Genomic DNA, 18,302 nt, shown 5'->3' with positions numbered 1-18,302 from the left:
AGCAAAGACTAGTTTGTATGCAAGAACAAATAGGCTTTTATTAGCAAAAGACTTGGAGCACACCCATGCCGATGAACTGGTCCAGACTGAGGCAAGGGGGTAGGGAGCAGTCGCCTTTATACCTGGACCGGGGGGGGGGGGGGGGGGGGGGGGGGGAGGAGTCTCGGGGAGGACCGGCAGGGATGTGTCCAGGCATGTCACATATACAGGTAATAAGCTAACAGTGGTTTACCACATTCACCCCCTGTTTAAAAAAGAGTCCGGCGGGGGTGAGGTGGGTGGAATGATATTTACAGAATTACAAATTTAGTCTCTCTGGGGACTTGATCTGCCGATGCGACCGCCGTAGTGCCGGTTGTGGTGTCGGTTCAGGTGGCCGCGGTGTTGGTTCAGGCGCCAGGCCGTAGTTGCTCAAGTCGTCTGTAGTCCCTTCAGATTGTTGGTGCGTGGTGGCGGCTCCTGGAGCTCAGGCGTGCTGAATACGGGGGCTAGGGGAGCTGTGGCCCTGGTGCTGTGTGGACAACGTTGGGGGTTTGGTGGTGTGGGGTTGTGGGTCGTAGTGGTCCCTGGGGCACCTGCGGGTCATGATGTGGAGATGCCGGCGTTGGACTGGGGTAAACACAGTAAGAAGTTTAACAACACCAGGTTAAAGTCCAACAGGTTTATTTGGTAGCAAAAGCCACAAGCTTTCGGAGCTCCAAGCCCCTCCTTCAGGTGAGTGGGAATTCTGTTCACAAACAGGGCATATAAAGACACAGACTCAATTTACAGAATAATGGTTGGAATGCGAATACTTACAGCTAATCAAGTCTTTAAGATACAAACAACTTGAGTGGAGAGAGCATCAAGACAGGCTAAAAAGATGTGTATCGTCTCCAGACAAGACAGCCAGTGAAACTCTGCAGGTCCAGGCAGGCTGTGGGGATTACAAATAGTGTGACATGAACCCAATATCCCGGTTGAGGCCGTCCTCATGTGTGCGGAACTTGGCTATCAGTTTCTGCTCAGTGACTCTGCGCCGTCGTGTGTTGGGAAGGCCGCCTTGGGGAACGCTTACCCAAATATCAGAGGCCAAATGCCTGTGACTGCTGAAGTGCTCCCCAACAGGAAGAGAACAGTCTTGCCTGGTGATTGTCGCGTGGTGTTCATTCATCCGTTGTCGCAGAGTCTGCATGGTTTCCCCAATTTACCTGCGGGTGCCAGGTCTCGAATAGAGACCGTGTCCTCCCGCCCGTCAGGGTACGCCACATAGGCGCATTGGGGGTTGGCGTGGAGGAGTTGGACCCTTTGGACCAGGGGGTCCGACTTATGGGTCCTCATGTGCTTCCGGAGCAGGACAGGGCCTGGGAACGTCAGCCACGACGGTAGTGAGGTTCCCGAGGAGGACTTTCTGGGGAAAACAAACATTCTTTCATGAGGGGTAGCATTGGTAGCTGGGCAAAGGAGTGATCTAATCGAGTGTAGTGCATCAGGGAGGACCTCTTGCCAGCAGCTGACTGGAACACCTTTAGATCTCAGAGCTAGTAATACGGCCTTCCAGACTGTTGTAGGTAAAAAACCTCTGACACTATTAGTGGTTCAAAATGCAGTGTTTATTTTCACAATTGTGGGAGAAGTGAGGTTTCTAACAGTGGACCCCCAGCCTTCTCATCGAACACAAGTAAGAACAGAGTTTATATATGTCCCGGGCCCCGCCCTCATTACATTGCAATTCTCTAAGATGTCTGTCATTGTTCATGGTGAGATTTTTGTTGTATTAGCAGTATCTTCCTCTGCGTAGTTTGTTCGATCTCCAAGGCCATGATTGTTCGTCATTTATATCCTTGAAACAACATCACAGGTTTTGCACAAACAAGTTAACTAATATACATACAGGTTTGTATAATACTTTATATCAGGATAAGATGAATAACGTATGATGAATATATATATATATGAATCTAAGGTGATTCAAAGACAGAAGGCACACATGTCAACTCCATCGTGTTAAACAAAGGTACATGAAAATGGAGACTGTTTAGCTTATTTCGAGCTGGGTTAATCACATTTCTGAATAACAGTGGAGACAGCAAAAAATAGCTGTTCCTCTTATCTGGCACAGACATGAAAAACACCGAACTCTGACGAAAACATGAACTCTGCAGTGTTCTCAACAAAATCACAGAGTTCGGGTCTTAATGCTTAAGTGTGACAAAGTTCATTAACCCATTCCCGACTTCACTCCCCCCTTCTGGTCGGATGCCAGGTCCAAACATGGCACCTATGACCAACTCAGAACCACATGTTATCGGGGAATGGGCCTAGCTCCTTAGTCGGGAGGTCTGCCCCCTCCGCCTGTACACTTGCAACTGTCATAATTCGCGCTGTTACTGTTTTGCAACAGGTGTTCAATAATGCCATACAAACACAGCAAGTGATTACAATTACAATTAATACAATCAATCCATGCATCAGGTATGAACCCCACGACCCGAACCATTGCCTCAGCCATCCCGGAGGGTTATAATCATGATATTGGTTCCCTTCTTCCTGTATTGCTTTTGCTACTTGTTTAATATGATCTGCTAAGCGAGTTATATTCTCCGAAGCTTCGGGAATAATACGTACAGCATTCGAAGCCAACTATGGCACATGTTCCACCTTGGGAGGCGAGCACATAATCGAGTTCCAATCAGTTCTGTAATGTCACAGTCCGAATAGCTACGGCCTCTGCTGACATTTCAGAGATGGCCGTGCTCACCTCCTCGAACCCATCCTTAGTCTTATTTGCAACTTTCTCTAGGGTTGAGGCCATCGTATAAGTTCCTGTGCTGCCTTTGCTGTCCCAAAAAATGGGTAGGCTATCATGAAGAATCGTTGTGTCTCACTAATGGCTCGCTTAGCCCTAAGCAGGTGTATTTCGGGGTGGTCCCGTAAATCAGTGTAATGGTGAATATAAGGCACCGCATATGCCAAATAACACGATCCTGTCCAATTCCAGGGAAGCCACGGATAGGCATTGTTTCCACAGACAAAATAGGTACCATTATATGCAGTCATCTCGCTTACATAAGCGGAGGAGAGGCTAACTGGGACGGTGGCTTTGGGGCACTGGATTGTGACCTGTATCATGGCCTCAGCATCATCAGTGATATCAACCTGCTGTATACAGTAGCTACGGCCAACAGGTATGGTTCCATTTCTTATCAGATAGATCCCCTCTGTTTATTTTTCACAATGAAGTAGGGTGGGGAATCTGATCTGTCGTAGCTGGGCTGGTAATTCTTCTTAAAGGACGATAAAGTGCACCCTCCGCCCCCTAGCCTTGAAACAACATCACTGCTGCTGATACCCTGCATAGTGGTACCCGATAGGGTTTTAAATGTCAGTTGCCTTGTCCCTTTCTGGCTTCCATTCCTTATTTAAAACCCATTCAATTACTTCTGGAGCTGATAAAGGGATAGGAAATAAGGGAATTCCTCCCTTTCCTCCGTGCGTGGGAATGTGTGAACAGACCCAGCACTTGCTCAGATTCGATTGTGATGCATACAGATAAGACATATACACAAAGGTGTTCATACAATAGACAGAGTCATCGCTACAGAGATGATCACTGTGCTTCATCCCTAACTCCTCATAATTCAATTTATATTCTCCTGCTATGGCTAACAGGGCCAGGGTCGTGAGTGTCAGCATGAAAAGCATCTTATCACTTACTAATATCCTGCGCGACCGTTATACAATGGTCCAAAGGCTATGTCGCCCACGCGCAAAGTTTCCGCGCGCCCGTTCAGCTTGCTTGGAGGTCAGTTGTTGTTTGTTTATATCTGCAATTGGAGTATATCACATATTTTTCCAATTAATTTCAGCATATTCAACTGAGTATATCCAGACACAGATATCATACTTAATGCGGCTCATTTCATTTTTGTACAAGCCCTGATTTGTTAGGTAATATTTTTACTAGGACATCCCACTGTTGGGACTGTCAGGGAGCATTTCAAGCTCTCTCTGCATCTCTTATTTCTTGATTGTCTTTTACCGATTTATGCATCCCTTTTAGTTGGGTGCTTAGTTCCAAAACATATCTCCTGATTTTATCTTTTAGTGGACCTACATCGGTCCCACCTGTTATGATGCTTTTTGGTAATTGCGTTGTCTGTCCTGTCATTAGCTCATAAGGGGTTAATCCGGTTGTTTGGTTTGTAGCAACCCTTAATCTCATTTAGTATGGTGGGCAATACCTTCATCCACATTTTTTTTCCTGATGTCTGTATGGCTTTCGCCAGTGCAAAGTATTTTTGCCCAATGCAATTAATTGTGCTATGCTTTAAGTTAATTTAAGCTAATTTGGCCTCAGCAGCTTGGAATTCTGAGTCCAACTTAGAAACTTAGCTACATTCTCTGATAGTACAATGTAAGGTAAACAAACTTTCTCATGGCCAAGTTGTTGATGTCGCTGGAGACTGCTTGTATGTAATAATAATATCTAATTTAGTTATGCTTTAGAAACAGATGTTTTGTTTTTTTTTAATCTCAGCGCTGGTTTTTGGTTGGTCTCTCTCTCTCTCCTTTCTTTAAAATAACCGTTATTTCGAAAACAATGCTTAAAGAAAGGCATATTTACTTCAGATCAATCAAGTTTATTCTGAAGAAATAAACAGACCCTTCAGTTGGCTTAGTGCGAATCACACAACACTTTGCACTGGCTGCAGCCGGACATTCTGTCAAAAGACATCGCTTTTCTCATTTAAATCACATACCATACAACTCCGATCTTTGTATGATGTATTCTTACATTATATCTAATTTGATCATTTGTTTGTCCACATTTGAAAGTGCAATGTTTAAGCAGAAATGATCCTTCTATAGACAGATTGTCTCATAAGGTAAACACCAGTGTTTCGTGGTCATAGATGCCAATAGTTTATGCTACCAGACGCAGCTTTTTAAAAACACAGATAACCGAATAAGCCGTTTGTTGTGTGCAGTCGAATGCTGCAAGATTTTTGAGTCTGGCTGCAAAGCCAGTCTCCAACTCTTTTTCTCTCTCTCTCTCTTAAGTAATCCGGTTTCACTTCCTGTCATGTTAATATTAATTGTGCAAGCTATTACAAATTATGGCAAAGAATGGTTACATGTTTGGAATAACTCGCCTTTTTTTCACAGACTTATGTTTTTATCAATACACAATATATATTATATCGGGTATCTCAAAACCCTCTTAATTTAATTTTTAAATTAATCTGTTTCCATTTTTAAACTGAGCTCCAGATCAGAATTCCTTCATTTTCAGAACGATAACAAGCACAATACATGTAACAATAACAAGAGTTACTTGATTAGAAATGTTTTGGTTTGCTTCCTAGCTGGCTAGGTTCTAAGCTTTGCAGTGTTCTTAGATTTGGAAAACCTTGAACAATAGATGGAACAATTCCAACGGCAGTATATAATTTTAACTAGTTACACTATCAGAACTATCATCAATGTTAGATGATTTAAATGATGTAATTTGTTGCATGTTATCGGAACATCACACAAGTCTTGAATTTCATATCGGTAACTAACTGGCAACACAAGTTCCAATAATTCATGGTGTTCAATGGTTGGCATCAAATGCAAATTAAAAATACTCAAGGACAACATCTTTATTTGTATTAACAACTGAGGTTTTAACTGATTAATCTCCTGCTGTAAATTGAGATAATCGGAACTACGATTCATTGATTTGATAGACTTTAAACTGACTCATAGACAGTATATTCACCTCATTCTTTTGTTCCTGCTTTTCTATTTTTCACAAAATTACTTTTTTTTTAACTTCTCAACTACACTCTTATAATTTCAACTTCAAGACAAGGAAAGAGCACATGGTCCTTCCAAGGTTTAACTCCTTTCTCAACATTAAAACGAACAACAACAAAACATTCACGCAATCACGTTGTTAAACACACAGATACACATGGAAGCTTCCAACATTTATTCAGACTTAACATCTTAAACTGGGATGGAAGTAAAACATTTAAGAATACAGACCGTTGATTAACAGTCGCTTTTATGCTGCTGCCTTCCAAGCTGTAATTCAACTCAAAACAGAAGTAAATTCATGAAATCTTATCACTTTAATCTTTAACCATTTGTAACAAATACTTGCCCAGCATTTTCTTATCTCATTATTCCACTGAATTATTTCCCTCATCTCTAATTATATTGATTTGTCAATTTGGTATTATAGGCGGGCACTCCCTTTTAGCCTGTCTGTCATTTAATACAGTTTCATGGTTGATCCATGTAACACATTTTAATTAGAATGCATTATGGCAGTATAATAATTCCCAGTATGACACACGCACTCACATTCTACCTTATGTAACTCCCTTCTCTGTTAAATTTTGACTATATCTTAAAATTACTGCAAGTCTTATAACTCAGAGGAACATAAACAAGTGATTAATCATCATTTCAAATACGCAGGAATAATTCTATTTATCTTTTCAACTTCAGTTCTATCAACAATACATTTTCAAATTTAACAAAGCCTGATCCAAATAATCCATTTATTTTATCACTTTTAAATATCCCTACTAAAATAATTATCTTTACACAGGCAGATGCAGTAACTCTCCTTACGACTCTTCAGATGTAATCTCATGTTATTATTCCCACATTCCCCAAATCTCTGTCCGATGCATTATCGTAAAGTTTACTGGGGAACGTAATTTATGAAACTCGCATTGATCTGCTATACCCCATTCCACCACATGAGGCTCTCGATCGCAATTACATCTTACATCTCTCTCTCTCTCTCTCCCTCCCTCGAGTGAGAGAAACTTACAACCTGTTTGTTTTCTTTTAACCCTTTATTCTCCTTTTAACTGTTTTGTTGCGGTAATTGGTGTATTCCTTTAACTGAGTCCAATGCTTCCAGACACCCCTACCTTGCATATCTATGCAGGCACAGGTGTCTCCACTGATAATGACCTCATAGGGGCCTTTCAATTTGGGGGCAAATCCAGGTTTTCCTGGTAGTGTTTTTACCATAACCTTGCTGCCCGCCGGGGGTACCTCCGGGGTCTGTTCTCGTTTATTGTGCTCATCTATCACTATTTGTTTGTCCCGTACTGTTTTCCGCATATCTTTTAATTGGGAGCTTAACTCTAATACATATCGTCTAATCCTATCCTGTAATGGGCCTATATCTGCATATTTCCGTGATCCATCCACAAACAGGACCAAATCTGGTGCCTCCAGGGGCACATCTTTTATTCTACTCTCCTCTACCTCTTCGTCTACGTCCCCACATGAGTGGGGAGACCCTTCACCTAACATTCCTTCTGCGGGGTTCATTCCCATGTCTCGTACAATGGTGGTGGACTTAGTGGGTGGGAGAAGCACTGCCTCCCACTTCGCCCTTCTCATGTTTGAGACAGACCGCAATTTTCCTGTGTTCAGCATTTCCACCAAGGTATGTTTGGTGTGTAAAACAATATCGTGTAAAACACCGTCATGACGATGGGCTCGCTGACCTTTACTGCCCATACCGCGCAATCTAGTGTGGCTATACATCTGGGTAACCCGGTTACTATGGGGCCCTCCGCTGTGGAATAATAACCCACGGGTCGCTGTTTGTCCCCATGGACCTGTGTGACTACTGCCGAATAAACCCCCCTTCGTTATTACAATAGATATGAAAATCTTTAAGAGCGTCAGGCAGTCCAAGTTCTGGAGCCTTCATTAGTTCCACTTTTAGTTTACTATATGCCCTTTCCTGTTCTGATCCCCATTCTATAACTTCTAGAGCGGGTTTCCCCCCTTTTACTAGCCTTTGTATTGGTTCGGCGAGCCTTGCAAATTCTGGTATAAAGTTGCGGCTGTAATTAAACAACCCCAAAACCTTCCTTACCCCTCGGTCGGTTACTGGTCTTGGCATTTCCTGTATGGCTGTTTTCCTGTCCAATGGCATTTCTTTGGTCCCCTGGGATATCAGTTGTCCCAAATATAACACCTGCGCTTTCCCTATTTGGGCCTTCCTGGGGCTCGCCTTTAGTCCCTGTTCGTCTAAGTGTTTCAGGACTGAGTATAGTGCCGTCTGGTGATTATCTACACTGGGTCATTTCCACCACTCCTGTTCATTCGTATTGGGATTTTGGAACAACATTGGCAAGCCAGATACCTCTTTATCTTTCCTTTGATTCTCACAATCACTGATCCCTCTTAATTGTTTTATTGTGGTAATTCTGCTCCAATAAGTGGGAGCATTCCCTAATACTCTCTGAATCTCTGTTTTACACTGGGTGACGGGTTTATAATTTTGCTTTTGGCCGTGCATCAGTTCCCCTCCAGGTTACTGGTGCTGAGTTGTATTCTAGCACTTCCCACTCCTCAGGAGGAGCGGTTGGTCCCTGTGTGGACTCATTAGGAGGTAGAGGAACAGTTTCCCCTCTCCATTGTTTTTCTTCGAAGACTTGGTTTCGTTTCTCCAATTCTCTTATTCTGAATTCTAGTTCTCTAATCTTTTCTTTATCTTACTCAATTAGTCCAGCTAACTGATGCATTAACAATACTCCTAACTTCTTTGCCTTGTTTCTCTTTTCTTTATATATCCACGTTTTCTGCTACTCTAAGGTCTGAGACGTATCCCAGCCATCCTTTTGCATCCTCTTTATTAATGCTTTTTTCTTTGATAAGTACACGTCAATGAGAGGACCTGCAGATCCCCTTGTCCTTCATTATCTGCCATTTTGCAGACTTCACTACCCCCCTTTGGAGCCCTACAGTGCCTGACAAAGTGACCCAGTTTCCTACAATTATGGCACGCACCCCTTGGTTTAGCTCCTCCACTGTTTGCACTAACATTTTCCTGTTTTATTTGTAAGTATGGTTTCTCATCTGGTCCATCTCTAATTCCAGATGCCCGTTCCACTAATTCATCATAAGTCTGGGTATTGAGAACTCCCATTTTAAGGATTTGTTGGTGAGCTGGCGACAGCCCATCTTTAAATGCTTGTAAAAAGGCTCTATCTGTTTGGGCAGCTTCGGGTACTCCCCAACATTCTTGGTATATTCTAAAGAGTCGCTCTGCAAATTCATAGGCTCTTTCACCCCTTTGTTGTTTAACATTTTAATTTTTTCTTTGACATCAGCCCATTTCTTACCCGAGACTGAAACCTGTTCAATTAATCCAGCCAATTGATGAACTAAGAGAACTCCAATTTTCTTAGTTTTGTTTTTCTTTTCCTTTTCCAACCATTTTCGTTGTTGGTCTAGTGGATGGTCTAAATCCCATCTCCCTTTTATCATCTGTTTTATGAGTCTGTCCCTCTTAATCATAAATTCATTTATTAGGGACCCAGGGGGTCCCCACTGTCTTTGTCCCGCCATAACACTGATAAGTTTATACTCACCACCTGGAGTGACTTATTCTCCCTTCTCGCTCTCCCCCTCCCAGGTCGCTCTTATCGGAGTCCGGTGATGCCTGTAAGGGTCGATCAGATCCCTCCGTACCACCGCTTATACTATTTTTTTTAAGCCGGCTTCTCCTCAGAAGGCTTTTCCTTCTAACTCTTATACATGAAGGCTTTTCCTTCAACCTCCGGCGATCACGCAGACAGTCTCTATCTCACTCACGTCTAAACATCACACACTCTTATCACAGATGATTACCCACTGCATTTTGACCCACTCTATTTAGAGTTCGATAATCTATTCCGGTGTCCCGGTCGTGGCCATTCAACCGGACCGTAAACAGATTATCCCGGACGAGCCCCCAATTGTTGTAGGTAAAAAACCTCTGACACTATTAGTGGTTCAAAATGCAGTGTTTATTTTCACAATTGTGGGAGAAGTGAGGTTCCTAACAGTGGACCCCCAGCCTTCTCATCGAACACAAGTAAGAACAGAGTTTATATATGTCCCTGGCCCCGCCCTCATTACATTGCAATTCTCTAAGATGTCTGTCATTGTTCATGGTGAGATTCTTGTTGTATCAGCAGTATCTTCCTCTGCGTAGTTTGTTCGATCTCCAAGGCCATGATTGTTCGTCATTTATATCCTTGAAACAACATCACAGGTTTTGCACAAACAAGTTAACTAATATACATACAGGTTTGTATAATACTTTATATCAGGATAAGATGAATAACGTATGATGAATATATATATATGAATCTATGGTGATTCAAAGACAGAAGGCACACATGTCAACTCCATCGTGTTAAACAAAGGTACATGAAAATGGAGACTGTTTAGCTTATTTCGAGCTGGGTTAATCGCATTTCTGAATAACAGTGGAGACAGCAAAAAATAGCTGTTCCTCTTATCTGGCACAGACATGAAAAACACCGAACTCTGACGAAAACATGAACTCTGCAGTGTTCTCAACAAAATCACAGAGTTCGGGTCTTAATGCTTAAGTGTGACAAAGTTCATTAACCCATTCCCGACTTCACAGACTGTCGCGTTCTCCCACTCTATCTGTCCGTTCCCCCTGGGGTTGTAGCTGGTGGTCCTACTCGAGGCTATGCCTTTGGAGAGCAGGTACTGTCGCAGCTCATCACTCATAAAGGAGGATCCCCGGTCGCTATGGATATAGCTAGGGAAACCGAACAGGGTGAAAAGGCTGTGCAGGGCCCTGACGACCGTGGCCAAGGTCATATCCGGGCAGGGAATAGCAAAGGGAAAACGTGAATATTCGTCAATGACGTTGAGGAAGTATATGCTGCGGTCAGACGAGGGGAGGGGGCCTTTGAAGTCGACGCTTAGGCGTTCAAAAGGGCGGGTGGCCTTTATGAGGTGTGCTATGTCTGGCCGACAGAAGTGCGGCTTGCACTCTGTGCAGACCTGGCAGTGTCTGGTTATAGACTTGACTTCCTCAATGGAGTAGGGCAGGTTACGGGCTTTAATGAAGTGAAAAAACCTGGTGACCCCCGGGTGGCAGAGGTCGTTGTGGAGAGTCTGCAATTGGTCTAGTTGTGCGCTGGCACATATTCCCCAGGACAGGGCGTCTGCGGCTCATTGAGCTTCCCGGGCCAGTATAAGATGTCGTAATTGTAGGTGGAAAGCTTGATTCTCCACCTCAATATTTTATCGTTTTTGATCTTGCCCCGCTGCGTGTTGTTAAACGTGAATGCAACTGACCGTTGGTCCGTGAGTAGGGTGAATCGTTTACCAGCTAAGTAGTGGCGCCAGTGCTGTTCAGCTTCCACAATGGCTTGGGCCTCCTTTTCGACAGAGGAGTGTCGAATTTCAGGGCCTTGGAGGGTTCGTGAGAAGAAGGCCACGGGTCTGCCCGCCTGGTTAAGGGTGGCGGCTAGGGCGAAGTCAGACGCATCGCTCTCCACCTGGAATGGGATGGATTCGTCTACAGCGTGCATCGTGGCCTTCGCGAGGTCTGCTTTGATGTGGTCGAAGGCCAGGCAGGCCTCTGCCGTCAGGGGAAAAGAGGTGGATTTGATGAGCGGATGGGCTTTATCCGCATAATTGGGGACCCACTGGGGTAATACGAGAAGAAGCCCAGGCATCTCCTCAGTGCTTTGAGGCTAGTGGGGAGGGGGAGTTCCAGGAGGGGACGCATGCGGTTGGGATCGGGACCGATGACCCCGTTTTCCACAACACAACCAAGGATGGCGAGGCAGCGCGTGCGGAATACGCACTTCTCCTTATTATAGGTCAGGTTTAGGAGTGTGGCGGTGTGGAGGAATTTGTGCAGGTTGGCGTTGTGGTCCTGCTGATCATGGCCGCAGATGGTGACGTTATCCAGGTACGTAAAGGTGGCCCGCAGCCCGTTCTGGTCTACCATTCGATCCATCTCGCGCTGGAAAACCAAGACCCCGTTGGTGATGCCGAAGGGGACCCTAAGGAAGTGATAGCGGCAGCCATCCGCCTCGAAGGCAGTAAATTGGTGGTCTTCTGGGCGGATAGGGAGCTGGTGGTATGCAGATTTTAAGTCGATGGTGGAGAACACCCGATATTGCGCAATCTGATTAACCATGTCAGACATGCGGGGAAGGGGGTACGCGTCCAGCTGCGCGTAGCGGTTAATGGTCTGACTGTAGTCAATCACCATGCGATGTTTCTCCCCAGTCTTAACAACTACCACTTGGGCTCTCCAGGGGCTGGTACTGGCCTCAAGGATCCCCTCCCCTAGGAGCCATTGTACTTCGGACCTGATAAAAGCCCTGTCTCCAGCACTGCACCGTCTGCTCTTGGTGGCGATGGGCTTGCAGTCGGGGGTGAGATTTTCAAACAGTGAGGGGGGGGCGACTTTAAGGGTCGAGAGGCTGCAGGTGGTGCGCGGTGGGCGATCTAAGAACTGCTGATTGCAAACGGAGAGCGGGGGAAAAGGCCCATTATTCTCCATGGTGACGCTTTTAAGGTGACACAGGATATCTAGCCCCAGGAGTACGGCAGCGCAGAGTTTTGGCAGCACGAGGAGCCTGAAATTTCTGTACACTGTGCCCCGTACAGTCAGGGTCGCCACGCAGTACCCGAGGACATCCAGCGAGTGGGACTTTGAAGCCATGGAGATCGTTTGCATCACTGGCAGTACTGAAAGGGCATAGCGACTCACTGTGTTAGGGGGAATAAAACTCTCCGTACTCCCACCGTCAAACAAACAGTTTGTAATGCGACCGTTTACCTCGATGTCTATCATGGACCTGGCGAGTTGGTGAGGCGTGGATTGGTCCAGCGTAATGGTATGGAGGGGCTTAGTTATGAGGAGAGATTGGGTAAACTGGGGTTGTTCTCCCTGGAAAGACGGAGGGTGAGGGGAGACTTAATAGAGGTGTATAAAATTATGAAAGGCATAGATAGGGTGAACGGTGGGAGGCTTTTCCCCAGGTCGGTGGTGACGTTCATGAGGGGTCATAGGTTCAAGGTGAAGGGGGGGAGGTTTAACACAGATATCAGAAGGACATATTTTACACAGAGGGTGGTGGGGGCCTGGAATGCGCTGCCAGACAAGGTGGTGGAGGCGGACACACTGGGAACGTTTAAGACTTATCTAGACAGCCATATGAACGGAGTGGGAATGGAGGGATACAAAAGAATGGTCTAGTTTGGACCAGGGAGCGGCACGGGCTTGGAGGGCTAAAGGGCCTGTTCCTGTGCTGTATTGTTCTTTGTTCATTTGTTCTTTGTTTGTAATCAAAGCCACCGTTGGATTTTGCGAGTAGTCGCATGCGGCTGACGGCGTCCAAGATGGCGGCCCGCACAGCCCACACGCGGCTGATGGCGTCCAAGATGGTGGCCCGCACGGTTCACACGCGGCTACCGGCGCCCTAGATGGCAGCCCCCGCGGGTCGCACATGGCGCTACTGGGCTTGGAGGTCGATTTCGCTCTGCATACCTTCACGTAATGGCCCTTCTTTCCACACCCGGAGCATCGTTGTCGGGGGTGCTTCCCCAGGCCACAGAAGTAGTACTTTGGGCCTCCGGAGACTGCCGCAGCGGTCGGGTCATTGGTGGGACGTGTCGTGGCGTAGGCCTGCAGCCCTCCCGAGTACAGAGGTGGCGGCAGCCACGGTGTCCACGATGCATCCCCGTGGTCGGGGGTGTAGGCCTCGAGATTATGGAAGGCCACCTCTAACGAGTCGGCAAGCGCCACCGTCTTTTGTAGGTCCAGCCTACCCTGTTCCAGCAGTCGTTGTCGGATATAGTTTGACCTGATACCTGCGACATAGGCATCTCTGATTAAGTCCTCAGTGTTTTAGGCGGCTGTTACGGTCTTGCAGTTTCAGGCCCTGCCAAGGGCTCCTGGCTGTTGTCTGCGAGTAGTCAGAAGATGTCTGGCGTAGATTTCATTTGACTGTTTGTTGTACTGGCCTTTTAAAAGTTCAATTGCATCCTCGTAAGTTTCAGCGTCTCTAATCATCGTGAATACTTGATCGCTTACCCGGGCGTGGAGCACGTGTAACTTGTCGGTTCCGGTCCGGATGACGGAGGAGGACGTGAGGAAAATTTTGAAACAGCGCAGCCAGTGATCGAAGCTGTTAGAGGCTCCTTCAGCTTGAGGGTCCAGTTCGAGTTTATCAGGTTTTAGTATCTGCTCCATCCCAAACCTTTTGCTAATAAAATTGATGCACCATCAATCGAGCAAAGACTAGTTTGTATGCAAGAACAAATAGGCTTTTATTAGCAAAAGACTTGGAGCACACCCATGCCGATGAACTGGTCCATGGGGGTGGGGAGCAGTCGCCTTTATGCCTGGACCGGGGGGGGGAGGAGTCTCGGGGAGGGCCGGCAGGGATGTGTCCAGGCATGTCACATATTCAGGTAATAAGCTAACAGTAGTTTACCACACCTGTGTTTCTCTTCCTGTAAGTGGAGGCTGCTGGTGAAATCTTAAAGTTTTCTGATGTGGGCAGGAATTTTCCGAGTGTCCACACCGGCGGGATTTTCCCATCCCGCTGCAGTGAACGGAGATTTGGCTTGGCTCCACATTCTCCGACTTTGCTGCAGTGGGAGTGTGACATGAGCGGCTGGTAAGATCGCGGCCCAGATTTTTCAGTTTGTCGTTTATCTTAGACAGTTTCCCTCAGCCTGAGTTCAAACTCATTCCAACATGAAGTGATGGAATGAAAGTCTCCACTGATCTTAGCTGACACGTGACAATATTTTTCTTTCAAAAAATAGGTTTTATACATAAAGTTTTGAAAGGTTCGTGACATCTGAACATACGCATTCGGAAGAGTAGGCCATTCGGCCCCTCAAGCCTGCTCCACCTTTCAATAAGATCATGATTGATCTGATTATCCACATCCCTGCCTACTCCTGATAACCTTGAGTCCCCTTGTTAGTCAAGAATCTATCTACCTCTGACTTAAAAATATTCAAAGACCGTATCTCTACCGTTGTCCGGGGAAGTGAGTTCCACATATTCACCACCCTCAGAGAAAAAAAATTAATCCGTGCCTTAAATGGGACACCCCTTATTTTTAACTGTAGAACAGCAGTAGGCTATTCGGCCCGTTGCATCTGCTGCACCATTCAATTCAGTTATGGCTGATCAGCTGCCTCAATGTCACTTTCCCGCACGATCTCCATATCCCGAGATGTCATTAGCTCCAGAAATCTATCAATCTCTGTTTTGAACATGGTGAATGATTGAGCTTCTGTAGCTCTCTGGGGTAGAGAATTCCAAAGATTCACCACCCTCTGAGTGAAGAAATTCCTCCTCATCGTAGTTTTAAATGGTCTACCCATTATCTCCTGGTTTTAGACTCACCAGCCTGGGGAAACATCCTATGTACACCCACCCTGTCACGTCCTATAAGTTTCAATGAAGTACCTCTCATTCTTTGAAACTCTAGAGAATACAGACCTCTGCCGGAATTTTACCGCCTCACCTGCCGAGGCTCGTAAGGTCCCGCCTGAGGCCAATGAAGAATGCCGTTTTGCAAACCTTGCCCGCCCCGATCCTAGGGCAGACGAGGTGGCAAAATTCTCCTCAATCTGTCCTGCTAAGACAATGCTGCCATCCCAGTGATTAATCCGGTGAACCTCATGCACTCCTTAGATATGGAGGCCAAAACTGTACACAATACTCCTGATGCAGTCTCACTAAGACTCTGCACAACTGCAGCAAGACATTGTTACTCCTGTGCTCATATCCCCTTGCAATGAAGGCCCACATACCATTTGCCTTCCCATTGCTTGCTGCACCTACATGTGAGCTTTCAGTGACTCATGAACAGGTCCCTTTGGCCCCCTCACTTTCCAATCTCTCACCATTTGAAAAATATTCTGCCTTTCTGTTTTGTCTATCAAAGTGAATAACTTCACATTTATTCACATTATATTTCATCTGCCATGTTCTGAAGTGACCTATTCACTTATCCTGTTGAAGTCCTATTGAAGCCTCCTTGTAATCTCCTCACAACTTACATTTCCACCCAGTTGGGTGTCATCAGCAAATTAGAAGTGATATAATTGATTTATAGAATGGTTCTATTGATACAATCCCAATACTCTGTTAGTTTCAGTTGCAGTTTCTCTACATTGGACATAAACATTTAATTACCTGCGCTAAATAACACTTCTTTCAGCCTTGTTCCCTGTAAATGATGCATGTATGCTGCCTGCCATTCTGACTTGGAAATATATCGCCGTTCCTTCGCAGTCGCTGGGTCAAAATCCTGGAATTCCCTCCCTAACATTGAGGGCATTGTGGGTCAACCCACAGCACATGGACTGCAGCGATTCAAGAAGGCAGCTCACCGTCACCTTCTCAAGGGCAACTAGGGATGGGTAATAAATGCTGGCCAGCCAGCGACACCCATGTCCCATGAATGAATTTTTTAAAAAGAAATTTGCCCTACCAACATATATGGCAGTAACTAAGTTAAATGCCATTTGTCATGTGGTTTACTCCCCTAGGCCATCTGAACCCTTTTTACATTTTATAACATTCCTCAACTTGGAAAGATTTTAGTACCAACTACATCTTACTGCTGTAGTCCAGGTCATTAATGAAGACCAAGAAGAGTAGTGGGTTTAGGAACTAAAGGCTGGGAGGCCTCTCAATTCACAGCTCTTCAAACTGAACCTCGCCCATTAACTCTAGTATTTCGCTGGCAAATTGCAGCCAATTTCTAATGCAGCATTCCAATTTCCTAACAATACCGCAAAATTCCAAATTGTGAGGTGACCAAGTGTGAAGCCAATGGCTTTCGGAAAGTACAGGTGGACAATGTCCACTGGGTTTCCCACATCCACTGCCCAAGAGATACCCTCAAAAACTCATATCTCTTAGACACAACCTGTTGTGAATTTGTAATGACCCCTACCTTCCCCAGTGATCCTAAGTGGCAGTGAGAGCGACCACTAAAGTTTTAAAGTTTATTTATTGGTGTCACATGTAGGCTTACAAAAATACAGCAATGAAGTTGCTGTGAAAATCCCCTAGTCGCCACACTCTGGCACCTTTTCGGGTACACTGAGGGAGAGTTTAGCATGGCCAATGCACCTAACCAGCACATCTTTTGGACTGTGGGAGGAAACCGGAGCACCCGGAGGAAACTCATGCAGACACACTTGTGCAGATTCCGCACAGACAGTGACCCGAGCCAGGAATCGAACCCAGGCCGTTGATGCTGTGAGGCACTGTGCCACCGTACCGCCCACAAACGTAAGCACGATGAATGCAGAGGAATCGAAAGCTAGCAGTCGAACTCTAAGTGGGTACGGGGTTGAAACTGATAGCTGATTAGATTTGATTTATTATTATATTAGTATACAGTGAAAAATATTGTTTCTTACACGCTCTACGGACAAAGCATACCATTTATAGAGAAGGACAGAGTTCAGAATGTAGTGTTCTAGTCATAGCTAGAGTGGAGGGAAAGATCAACCTAGTGCGAGGTAAGTCCATTCAAAAGTCTGACAGCAGCAGGGAAGAAGCTGTTCTTGGGTCGGTTGGTATGTGACCTCAGACTTTTGTACCATTTTTCCCAATGGAAGAAAGTGGAAGACCGCATGTTCAGGGTGTGTGGTGTCCTTGATTATGCTGGCTGCTTTTCCGCGACAGCGGGAAGTGTAGAGAGAGTCAATGGATGGGAGGCTGGTTTGCGTGATGGACTGGGCTTCGTTCACAACCCTTTGTAGTTTCAGCTGGGAATCAGTAAGAACTGGTACAGAGTTGACAGGCCCGTGTGTACTGGGATCATTGATCATTTTGTCCGTCCACAAATAAACAGTTGCAGAACAAATAAATAAAATCTGACACAAGGTACTGCTGGCTTTTAACCAAGTAGGTTGTAAGAAGTTGAACTGGACAACAGCTTGTCAGTGGCCATATTTATAGCATTCCTCTGGGCCTTGGCCAAGGTCACCGCGTCACCTACAGTGCACGGGAACTAAAGCTTTGCAGAGTAAACAACCTACTGCATCACCAGAATGTAACCAGTATAATCTGATGGGAGTTGGTCAGAGTCTGCCACTGTGGAGTGGAGTGCCTTGTTTATCTCAAACCCACACGTTTTGCAATGGTTTCATGGACTGCGAGCCCACAGCTGATGGGATCCAGTGATTCAGAGAACCCACCGGCCAGAGTCCACCATTCATCGCTGGTGGGGAAATCAGAAACTTTCCAGCGACTTTGCATTTAAGTAAATGCTCTAAATAGTTGGATAAGTGGATTAAAGGATTATCAAATCAAGAACTGATTGCATTTTTATCTGTGTATACTGCATATTATGGTGAGGAAATGTAGCCCCAAGGATATAGCCACTTTCACAAACTTTACGTCTGATTAACTTAAAGATGTGCAGCTTAGGTGGACTGGCTATGCTAAATTGGGGTGGCACAGTGGTTAGCACAATGCC

This window comes from Mustelus asterias, chromosome 20 (assembly GCF_964213995.1).
Source record: "Mustelus asterias chromosome 20, sMusAst1.hap1.1, whole genome shotgun sequence".
Taxonomy (NCBI): domain Eukaryota; kingdom Metazoa; phylum Chordata; class Chondrichthyes; order Carcharhiniformes; family Triakidae; genus Mustelus; species Mustelus asterias.
The sequence above is the reverse complement of the archived record's forward strand: the minus strand, read 5'-3'. Positions refer to the sequence as shown.